At 40.7% G+C, this 10,860-nt stretch overlaps 1 long non-coding RNA gene across 1 annotated transcript in view; it reads left to right on the top strand.

The window, feature by feature from the left end:
- Window positions 1–2,014, top strand: part of LOC129059538 (uncharacterized) — a 52,900-nt gene extending 50,886 nt beyond the window's left edge. The window contains exon 3 of the long non-coding RNA XR_008525518.2: window positions 1,739–2,014. This is a non-coding gene — a long non-coding RNA (uncharacterized LOC129059538). The remainder of the gene's footprint in view (window positions 1–1,738) is intronic.
- Window positions 2,015–10,860: the final 8,846 nt, after the last annotated feature.

Consider the following 10,860-nt stretch of genomic DNA (forward strand, 5'->3'; position numbering starts at 1 on the left):
TGAATATCTCTGGGTGGTCAGATTTCAATTTTCTTCTTTATATTTTTTGTAAAACTTCCAAATATTCTTCAGTATCTATAAATTTCTGAAGTAATCAGATGTGACACACAAATATTAAAACACACTTTAATCTTAGACAAACTGCATATGGTTTAGGTGGTCTTCTCTTACCCTATTTCAATTCAGTTCTTCATATTAGAAACTAATCACAGTTTGCTTTTTTTCTCAGCTGTAGCAAAGTCTGAAATATTTGTTCCTCCCCAGGAACCTTGTGGGCTGTCTCTGCCCCAAGCTTTTCTGAGTTCATGCTTATCTGGGGTTCTCAACCCTGGCTGCATATTTCAATCCTCTGAGGAAGCTCTGGGGTGGGGCTGGTCCCCCTCTGTAGATTCCAAAGTCCCCCAAGTGACTGGTGTGCAGCAGGGATTGAGACTCCCAGAACAATGGGCTCCTTCCTCCTGTTCCTCAGAGCCCCTGCCACGTTTCCTGGGGAGTAGCCAGGGCAGAGAGTAGTTCAGGGCCTCCTTAGCCCACCTTCCTTTGCTGTGTCTCACTGGATCTGGGTTGGCCCGGGAGGAGGAGGAGGGATGGGCTAGGGCAGGTGCCAGAGCCAGGCAGAAAGAAGACAAGCAAATCCCTAGCCCTGCAGCGCCTGGCTCTCCAGCCCCTCCCTCCTGACCTACTTACTCAGGGCACATGGTGTGGTGTGAGGGACTCAGGGCTGGAGGACAGCAGAAATTGTTAACAAAAGCAGAGCGCTGTGCAGGTGGGAGGCGAGGACACACTTCGGTCCCGCTAGACTTCTCACCGTTCCAGAACGCAGCACTCACTGTCTCAGCTTTGGGCCTTTGCCCTGGCTGCCCTTTCAGACCAAAATGTCCTGTGAAGCCAACTCTCTTCTTCCCTGAGGGCTGAATTCCACCCTTCGTTGAAGGTTAAGCTCTCTGAGGTCTCCCTTGACCCCCTCCCTCCCAGGCTGGATGAATCCCTCCCCCCTTCCCCATCCCTTGGCACCCACAGGAATTTGTCACACGATTTATGCAGCACTTAGCACATTTCATTACTCAGTAAAAGTGTCTGCCTCCCTGGCCAGTCTGGGAATCCTCCAAGGCAGCATCACGTCCTGATTCATCACACACAGTTGCCCCCCATCCCCAGCCCTCACCTCACAGGATACCTGGCAAGTGGATGAGCTCAGGCCTTGAAGTTCAACTAACCAGGTTCAACCCCAGCTCTGCCCTTTATGGCTGATGAAATGGGAAATCATGCCACTTCTTGCTACTCACCTAGAAACAGATTAGAAATGCAGAATCTAGGATCAGACCAGGACCTGCATTTAGTAAGACCTCTAAGTGATTCAGATGCACATTAAAATTCGAGAAACATTAGTAGTCTCTTTCATCCTCAACTTGCTTGGCTGTGAAATGGGAATAATAACTGCTAACTTACAGGGTTGTTGTGAGGTTTAAAAAGGCAACATACTCAAAGTATCCACCACAGTACAGAGCACATAGGGGATATTTTTATTGTTTCTGCTTGATGAATGTTGTCTTAGGAGGGGGCGGGAGTCTGCCGTGGCCCACATTAAGAGTTCTGGGGTCTGCTCCAGTGAGCCCTGGGGCACTGTAGTGGAGCAGGCTTAGCAACCCACAGAAGGAAAAGTAAGGGAGGGGAAACAGAATCTCAGCATGGCTCAGGTTTTAGTAGGTCTTATGATCTCTTTTCCATTTTTTTTAAGGGTCCTTGATCACTGAGGACAAGTGTGTGCTGACCTGCAATGCTGGGGCTTCCTGAGTCAGCCCATCAATGAAGGACAGTGTCATCAGGGCCCACCTGGATCTTCCTCACATGATGAAGTTCATTATATGAATTAGGTGAAATTCACAGAGCTTCAGTCAATTTATGCATGATCAAGCTGTGGAACAGGAAAGTGGGCGCTGTTTGGATTGGGCATTTTTGTGTTAATTAAACATTAGTGCTGACTAATAACTCCATCCAACACATGGAACATATCACATCTGTGAGAACTTACTTTGCATAGACCATTTCATTTTATACTGGCTTATTTAGTTTTTGAAAATCATGACGAAACTGTACACTGAGATCCATTTGGAGGTAGGGGGCAAATTATCAGCATTTCTGCAAGATCGCTCCCATGTAGCGATGCCTTTTCCTTTCAGAATTCCCAGACTCAGTTGCTGCTGGAAAGAGAGGACCTACATGTCTGCCTGGCCTGCAGGCTCCTCCCCTGGGGGCAGGGATAGAATGGAGACATCTTTCTGCTTATCCCGGGTCTGCTCTCATCAGATCATGCCAGCCCATAAGGGCAGGTAACCAAGCGGGAATGATGTTGATTCAATGACACCAGCTTCAATTTCTAACCTTCAGGCCTTGCTCCCAGACAAGTTAGATTAGGGTTGCTCCTAAAGCCACTCTGGCACACGATGAAAAAGCCTTGCCCAGGGAGACACATACGCTACGTGCACTGGCAAAAGGCATGTGAGTCCTTCAGTGACATGGCTTGAGGTTGGCTCAGCCTAGGATTGAGATTCGGGGACGCTGGGCAGCACACAGGCATTACTAGCAGGGATAGGGGCCAGTGGGCAAGGTGGGGCTAGTTGTCAGGGTAGTTTCTGCTATGCAGTCTCAACTCAGGACATACTTAGAGATTGGAGTTGCCAGTAAGGTGGGCAGACCAGGGAGCAGGAAGCCACAGCAGGACACTGTTCTTAGAGTAGGCGCAGCCCCAGGGGCATCTAAGTACAGGATTTGCCTTCCAGGACCTTATAATCCAATAGGAGAGATTAGACTCACAGCAACAAAGAGTCCAGATAAGTGCGGTTGTTGCCACAGTGAGTCAGCATCAGCTCTAGCCTTAATTCTCAGATCAGAGCATGGGGATAGTGGAGAGAGGACGAAATCAGAAGGTGAAGTGTTGAACTTGTTTTTACCTAGCATTATTGAAGGTATGTGCAAAAATATACAATAAACTGCACATACTTAAATGAATATTTTATATGTTTTGTCATACGTTTACACCTGTTAAATCAACAGCACAAACAAGATAATAAAATCAACACCCCAAAAATTTGTCTGTCTGTCACCCCCAAAAGTTTCCTTATGCCTTTTGGAAATTCTCCCTTTCATCTCTCCCTGCTCTGTCATTGTAGAATAGTTTGCATTTTCTAGAATTTCACATAAATAGATTCAAACAGTATATACTTTCTTTTGTCAGACTTCTTTCATTTAGCATAATTATTTTTATTTTCCCCCAGGTTGTTGCATAAATCAACAGTTCATTCCTTCTTATTGCTAAGTTGTGTTATTTATTCACTGGATAATAGACATTCGAGCTGTTTTCAGTTTTTGGCAATGAAAAATAAAGCTGCTATGAACATTCAAATACAAGTCTGTGTATGAACATATCTATGTATCTTTTATTTCTCTTGGGGTAAATAGGAGTGAAATGGCTGCATCATATGGTACATATATATTTAATTTTGTTAAGGAACTGCCAGACTCTTTTCCAAAGAGGCTGTATCATTGTTATCCCCGCAAGCAATGAAGAAAATCATCACTAATACATGGGATTGATGTGACCAACTTTTAAAAAATTTAAGCCATTCTAATAGATGTGTAGTGATATTTCATTTTAGTGTGAATTTGCATCTCTTTAATGACTAAGGATGTTGGATATCTTTTCATGCACATATTTTCTGTCCAAATATCTTCTTTGGTGAAGTGACTGTTGAAATTTTAAAAATTGTTTTTTAAAAATTTTTAAGAAATTTTTTAGGAAAATTTTTAAGACATTTTTTAAGAAATTTAAAAATTTTTAGAAATTTTTAAAAATTGTTTAAAAATTGGGTTGCTGTTTTCTTATTATTTAGTTCTGAGTTATTTCTATAATCTGGATATAAGTCCTTTATTAGATGCATGATTTGCAGATATTTCCTTCCTGTCTGTGGCCTTTTTGTTCATTTCCTTATGATGGTCTGCCAAACAGTTGAAGTTTTAAATTTTTGATAAAATGGAATTTATCATTTTGTTGTTTTATTCTGCTTTTGGTGCCCTACTAAAAAAAAATCTTTACCTAACTCATGGTCACAGGGTTTTATCCTATACGTCATTCTGGAAGTTTTACAGTTTTAGGTTTTACAATCAGGGTCTATGATCAATTTTGAGTTAATTTTTTTATGGGTGTAAAGTATTGATAAGTGTTTGGGTCTTTTTTTTTTTGCATGTGTATGTCCAATTGTTCCAGCACCATTTATTGTCAGATCATTTTTCTTCAGTATGTTGCCTTTGCACGTTTGTTGAGAATCAGTTATCCATATATGAAGGGTTGAAATTTGATAAAAATTTTTCCAAATGTTACAGTTCTGGAGGGAGGAAAATAAAATGTGTTTGAGATCTAATAGGTGGTTGGTCACGTAGTTAATGGTTTACATTCATAATAACTAATGCTAGTAAATAATAACAACAGACTCCCACGTGCTGAGCACTCACCATGAGCAGGCTGTGTGTTGAACACTTTACATGCTTCGTCTCCCTAATCCTCATCACAACCCTATGAGATAGGGTCTATTTTTGCCCTCACTATTCAATGGAATAAGTTGAGTCTCAAGAAGCTTAAATAACTTGCCTTTGCCTAGGGTCATAGGTAAGTAAGAAGCCAAAAAGAGCAGTATAAGAGCAATCCAGCCTGGATTCAAATTTGCAGATTCAAATTTAGATTCTGTGTCACTCCAAAGCATATGCCATATGATCCCTTAACTATATGATCATTAAGCCATATGATCCCTTAGATCAACATTTGCATACAACACAATTTTTATATCTTTCTCAGACACCATAACGGTCAGTGTATCATGAAATAACACTAATAGCCATGACTGTTTATTTTATTGAAATGTTGAATGTGTATGGGTGAGAAAGGTTTAGTATGGCAGGAGTTCTTTCAGCAGAAAGGCAAATTTTAAGTGTCTGATGGAACCTCTAAAAAGCAACTCAAAATACTACATGGGCAAATCTGTTCAGTGCAAGCCTCATGCCTAGTAGCTGCAATAGATCACCCAGCTCTAGTGGGTCCATGCTAGAATGACCTAGGAATATCAGAAGCAGGAACTAGTCAAGTCTCTGGTGGTCGGTTACTGATACCTCTCTGAGGAAAGAGAAGCACATGTCTGGAGCAGAAGGATTAATCTTACCAGTGATAACCAGAGCCTTTTGGGGCACTTGCTATTCCCTGTCTCACTCTGCTCTCCAGGCCACAGCTGCTTGAAGACTCCTTCCCATCTTGTCTTGCAGGGGGACGGGTACCTGCCTTCAGAGTTGGTCCTATTCCCAAGGGTGTGTGGATGAAGCTTGTACTTAGTCTCCAATACCATTCCCAACTTTCTTCACAAAATTCTATTGAGTCACAGTGCTACCCTGCCTGGAAACACCCCCACTGAATGTTACTCTGCATCTGGTTATGCTCGGTGACTCAGTTCAGGCCAATGAGAGGAGATTTATTGAATAATTTGTTTAGTATACATATGTTCCATGCAATATTGGGGATATACTTTTAATTTTAAAAATATTCTTTGTTTAGCTGATATTTAAATTTAACTGTGTGCTCTGTATTTTATCTGACAACACTATCCCCAGTTAAAAGCCCAAGATTGGACTACCATCTCCTAGTCCAGTAGCTGGCAAATTTTTTCTGCAAATAGTAAATATTTTTAGGCTTTATGGGTTATACAGTCTCTTTTGCAATTACTCACCTATGCCATTATAGTGCAATGGCAGCCATGAAGAATATGTAAATGAATGAATGTGGCTGTGATCTAATAACATTTTATTTACAAAAATAGGAAGCAAGCTGGATTTGGTTCACAGACCATAGTTTGCTGACCTCTATTTTAGATCACTGATCCTTAAAGTGTGGTTTCAGGATCAGCAGTATCCTCTGGGAACATCATCTGGGAACTTTGTAGAAAAGCAAACTCTCAAACTCTGTCCCAGACCTACTGAATGAGAAGCACTGGGGATGGGTTCAGCTATGTGAGCCCAGAAGATTCTGATGCACGCTAAAGTGTAAGAACCATTCTTACGAATTCTTAGTTCTCAAACATGAAGGATCATCAGAATCACCTGGGGCACTTCTTAAACTACAGACAGCTGAACCCTCCCGACCCTATGAATCTGAAACTCAGTGTGGGTATTCAGGATGGAGGGGGGACAAGCTAAATGAGTGTATTTCTACATTTCCACAGGTTACTCTCAGCTAGAGCTGAGAACAGTTATGAAGTCATCAATGAATGTTAGATCCAGAACCTGGTATGTTTTAAGATTTCAAAGCATGAATGCCAAATTAATCTCCCCAAAGGAATAGAACCTTTGCACTCTCTGAGCTACCACGTAATAAAGAGATACATAAAGGTTCATATTAGGAGTATAAAAACAATTACGTCTTTTATTCAAAGGTTGATTTTGAGGACAGACCTTAAAAACATCAGAAAATGCATACCGAAGAGAAACCCTATGAATGTAATGAATGTGGAAAAGCCTTTAGCCAGAGCACATATCTTACAAAACACCAAAAAATTCATAGTGAAGAGAAATCAAATATACATACTGAGTGTGGGGAAACCATTAGACAAAACTCTTCTTTTTTACAACAATAAAAACCTCACACTGGAGAGATTCTCTGAATGTCTTAAGAATTTGGTTAACGTGGAGACCCTTCCCGGGGAAACAGAAGGAAGATCTTCAAAACTGTTGACTACTTAGAATGATCACATGGTTTAGTGGAGAGAGCATGATTCTGGGTTTTAAAAGTCATGGATCTCAATCTCAGCTCCTATTACTAACTAGATCTTTTACTTTGGGGTAAGTCACTTCATATCTTTAGGCCTTAATTTCCTCATCTGAAAAACTGGAAGGCCTGATTTGTTGAGCTTTAAGATCCTCAATTATTATATTTACTAGGAATTCAAGTTTCTATAGATGTGGTTCAGAATTGTGACTTATTTATTGTACATCAGGTGTGATTCACAAGTGAGCTTGTAGTAGTTATTAAGGAGTCAATAAAGATATAGAGCACGTAAAAAAAAAAAAGGTTGATTTTCTTTGCCAAGAAACTAAACATGCATTTAATAAGTTGCATTAACCACAGTCCTATGATGCTATTCCCCTGGGCAGAGTTAGGTAAACTAATGCTCTCTCCTCCTGCTTTCCCACTGGGTAGGAAGCTAACGTAAAGTAATTTATACAGGGCAATGCACTGCAGTTCTTCGTTCTAAAGAATATTATTCTACACAAAGAAAAATAATTAAGCCAGCCAGCCATATTTCCTTTTGGCTAACTCCCCGTCCCTAGCCTCCCAAACACTTCCTCCCCAGACAAACAGCAAATACATACAGTGTTACAAGCCCAGGAAAGGAAAACATGAAAACTCATTAGATGCTTATTCTCCCATGAAAGAACCTCAGTTAAGGTCTTAAATGTTAACATTTCTGCCTTATAGTTATTGACTTGCTTTATTTCATTAAGAACAAGTGATCAAAGGGCTTTGGGCAGAGACTTTTGGGGATTGTTCTCCTTCAAAAGGAGTATTATTAATTAGTTAGCAAAATGAAATGTCCCTTTACAGTGGGATTGGGGAGTTGGTTATAGAGATCCAGGAAGGAGAAGTTCTTAAGTTTTCCCCTACAAAGGAGAAAAAGGTAAATAAAAACCCTGGACACTGGGGAAAACAGCAGTTTCCCTTGTCTGCTTTTTGAAATTTTACTTTGAACATTCCATCAAGTTGAACTGGCAAGTGAAAAAAAAAACAAAACAGTAACTTGGGTCCAAGTTAATTAAGCAACTCTGAACAGGAGCTCACAGGTTGGGAAGAATAAGGCACATGATTGGAAACCAGTCTGGCAATACTTTATTGAGAGTCACGGAGTTCATCATGACTTTTGGACCAAAAGATGAGAGATAAGGAATTCTTCCATACAGCTGCAGATCTCTTTCCAAAGTCTTCTTTTTGTAATATCTCACATGGATTATTTTTCTCTTGAAAATCCAATGAATATAAAGGGATGGAAAATTTGAAATACCTGTGTTTATATAAATATGTGAACAATACTAAATGTAACCATCCATGGAGGAAAGGCATTCACTTTTGCAAATGAAGGTAGTAGTTGTTAATATCTCCCAGTAGGGCACTTCTGATAAATTTTTCCTTTAGTGGAAATACTCCTACTTTTTATTATTTGCCAGTTGACTGGTCATGGTTACTGCAGCTGTCTTTGAACAGCTGATCTGCTTAAAAATAAACCTAGCATCCTGCAGAAGCTCAGTTCATAGGATAGAATAAATATTTCTGAATAAGTGATCAAAATGTTGAACACAGCTTCATATTCTTAGAGTCTGCTCCGTGCTATATCTACTTGGTCCTAAGTGTTTCACATTTTTTAAAGGATTTATTTCTCACAAGAACAAAAGTGTTCTTCCTCAAAGGAGGAAGTTACCATTTTCCCTAATTAACAGATCAGCAAATTGAAGGGCAGAAAAATTAAGTAATTTACTCTAAGGTGACAGCTGATTAGTAAGCTAGTAGGGATTGGAACTCATATCCTCCAAGCTTCGAAGTCTTCTCCACCACACATTTTTTCCTTTGCTCAGTTTCTTTGTTCCTTCCTTCCTTTTTTTTTTTTTTTTTTTTTTTTTTTTTTTACCGAGTCTCACTCTATCGCCCAGTCGTCCAGGCTGGAGTGCAGTGGCATGATCTCTATTCACTGCAACCTCTACCTCCCGGATTCAAATGATTCTCCTGCCTCAGTCTCCCAAGTAGCTGGGATTATAGGCGTGCCCCACCACACCCAGTTAATTTTTGTATTTTTAGTAAAGAGGGGGTTTCACCATGTTGGGTAGGCTGGTCTAGAACTCCTGACCTCAAGTGATCTGCCCCCTTGGCCTCCCAAAGTGCTGAGATTACAGGTGTGAGCCACTGCGCCTGGTCCCTTTGCTCAGTTTTTATGCACCCATCCAGACAAATGAGCTATAAATAATAATAAATTGCATAGTTTTATCACCATTATTTCTCAGTTCACTTTTTTCCCCTACATCAACAGAACATAATACTTGTAAACAACTTCCAGATGTTAAAGTTGGAAAACAGTTGGGAAAAGATTGGGAAACAGTGGGGAAAAGTTGGGAAAAATCAACATAGTAAGGCCTTGCATTCTTGCTAGTGTTTAATTGGAAATGCAGAATTTCTTCCACTGAATTCTCTTGGGGTCTAGAGACAGAACAGTGGTCAAAACCACGGACTCTCAGGTGAGAAAAATCCAGACTCTACTGCAAACTACATAATTTTGGGAATGCCTCATTCTCCTCATTTGTATAGTGAGGATAATAATGACATCCATTTTTTTGGATTGTTGGAAGTGGGTATTGACGAGAAAACTTCTGGCCTACTGTCAGCACATAATGAGCATTCACCAAATTTTATTTCCCTTTCTGCTTTCCTTCTGGTCTTGTTTGCAACTACTTCTTACCACATGCTTGATAAACATGGCAGGAGATATACTCTGCTTATTACGGCAACACACATAGATTGGACCTATGGGCCAGCATCAACCTTCAGGAACAGTATGTGGGTTCATCATTATTATTATAAGAGTAATTATTTCATTCACCTTTCAATAATTACTTCAGTTAAAAATGGGTCATCTAAATCCTTTCTGCCATTTTTTGAGTAGAGAATATTTTTCCAAATATTTCCTGTTCTAAAATTTTAGTCATTGAGGCAAATAGACTAAAGAGACCACAGCGAAAAACAACTACAACACCAGGAAGATAGTGTCCATCACTCAAAAACGGAAGGAAACTTCCCTGTCTTAGAGACCTTAAAATTGTCCTTGAAGATTCTTTCAAAGAGAAAAAGAAAGCACCTTCTTCATTCGGAGAGCAGGGTCAGCTTCCTTGCCCCTGTCAGCCAGACACAGAACCAGTGTGTGCTCCAGGGGAATCATGAGGATGGCGAGGTGAGCCAGATCGGAAGGTTTCCACGTCCTGGGAAGCTGTTCGCCCACTTTCTGGCTCCTCTGCCCACCTGCAACAGGCAAAGTTCAGCTCCCTTAGGAGCAGCTTGGAGATTCAGCTCATGATCAGGGTTTCGCAAATGGTCTTTTCAGCGCCAACAAAGTGATTTCATTCTTCTCCATGGAGCATTTTTCCAGAAAAGTCTTTCTTCCTTTCTCTGTAAGAAGCCAAAAGGAGATTTGGGGCTTGCAGTGATGTCTTCCTTTGAAGAGTTGGGGAGAAGTGACAGCAATGAACAGCCCTCTCTGACAGTCAGTAATCTTGGTATGCCCATGTATAACAGCTACCACCTATTGGACACCAGAAGGGGCTACCAGTACCATATACAAGACCACACTGGACCTTGGTAACAACCTTACAAAACAGTTACTATTACCATCTCCAGTCTACAGATGAAAAAGCAGAGGCTTAGAAAGCCCAGGTTACCTTCCTAGGGACATACAGCCGATACTGAGCCAGGGTTTAACCACCAGTGTGTGCCTCTTTTCTGTCTTTAAACAAACACTAAAGCTTAAAAAGGGTATGCAGAGACATGAACACATAGTAATTCTACCTGCAAGTGGCTCTCAGTTTCTCCATCAGGTCCTTCCTGGCCTGGCATTTCAGAAAAAGGTTTTGATGCAGGGTATTGACTTGGTGACCTGAACAATGGGCAAGACCCTGCTGTGCCACCCTCATTCTGGAGGATAACGTATACTGTGTGGAATAATGTGAAACATTTTATAACTTCTTGCTTGGGTGATGTGTTGGGAGGACATTGGAAGAAAGGGAAATACT

The sequence above is a fragment of the Pongo abelii genome, chromosome 4 (genome assembly GCF_028885655.2).
Source record: "Pongo abelii isolate AG06213 chromosome 4, NHGRI_mPonAbe1-v2.0_pri, whole genome shotgun sequence".
Lineage (NCBI taxonomy): Eukaryota > Metazoa > Chordata > Mammalia > Primates > Hominidae > Pongo > Pongo abelii.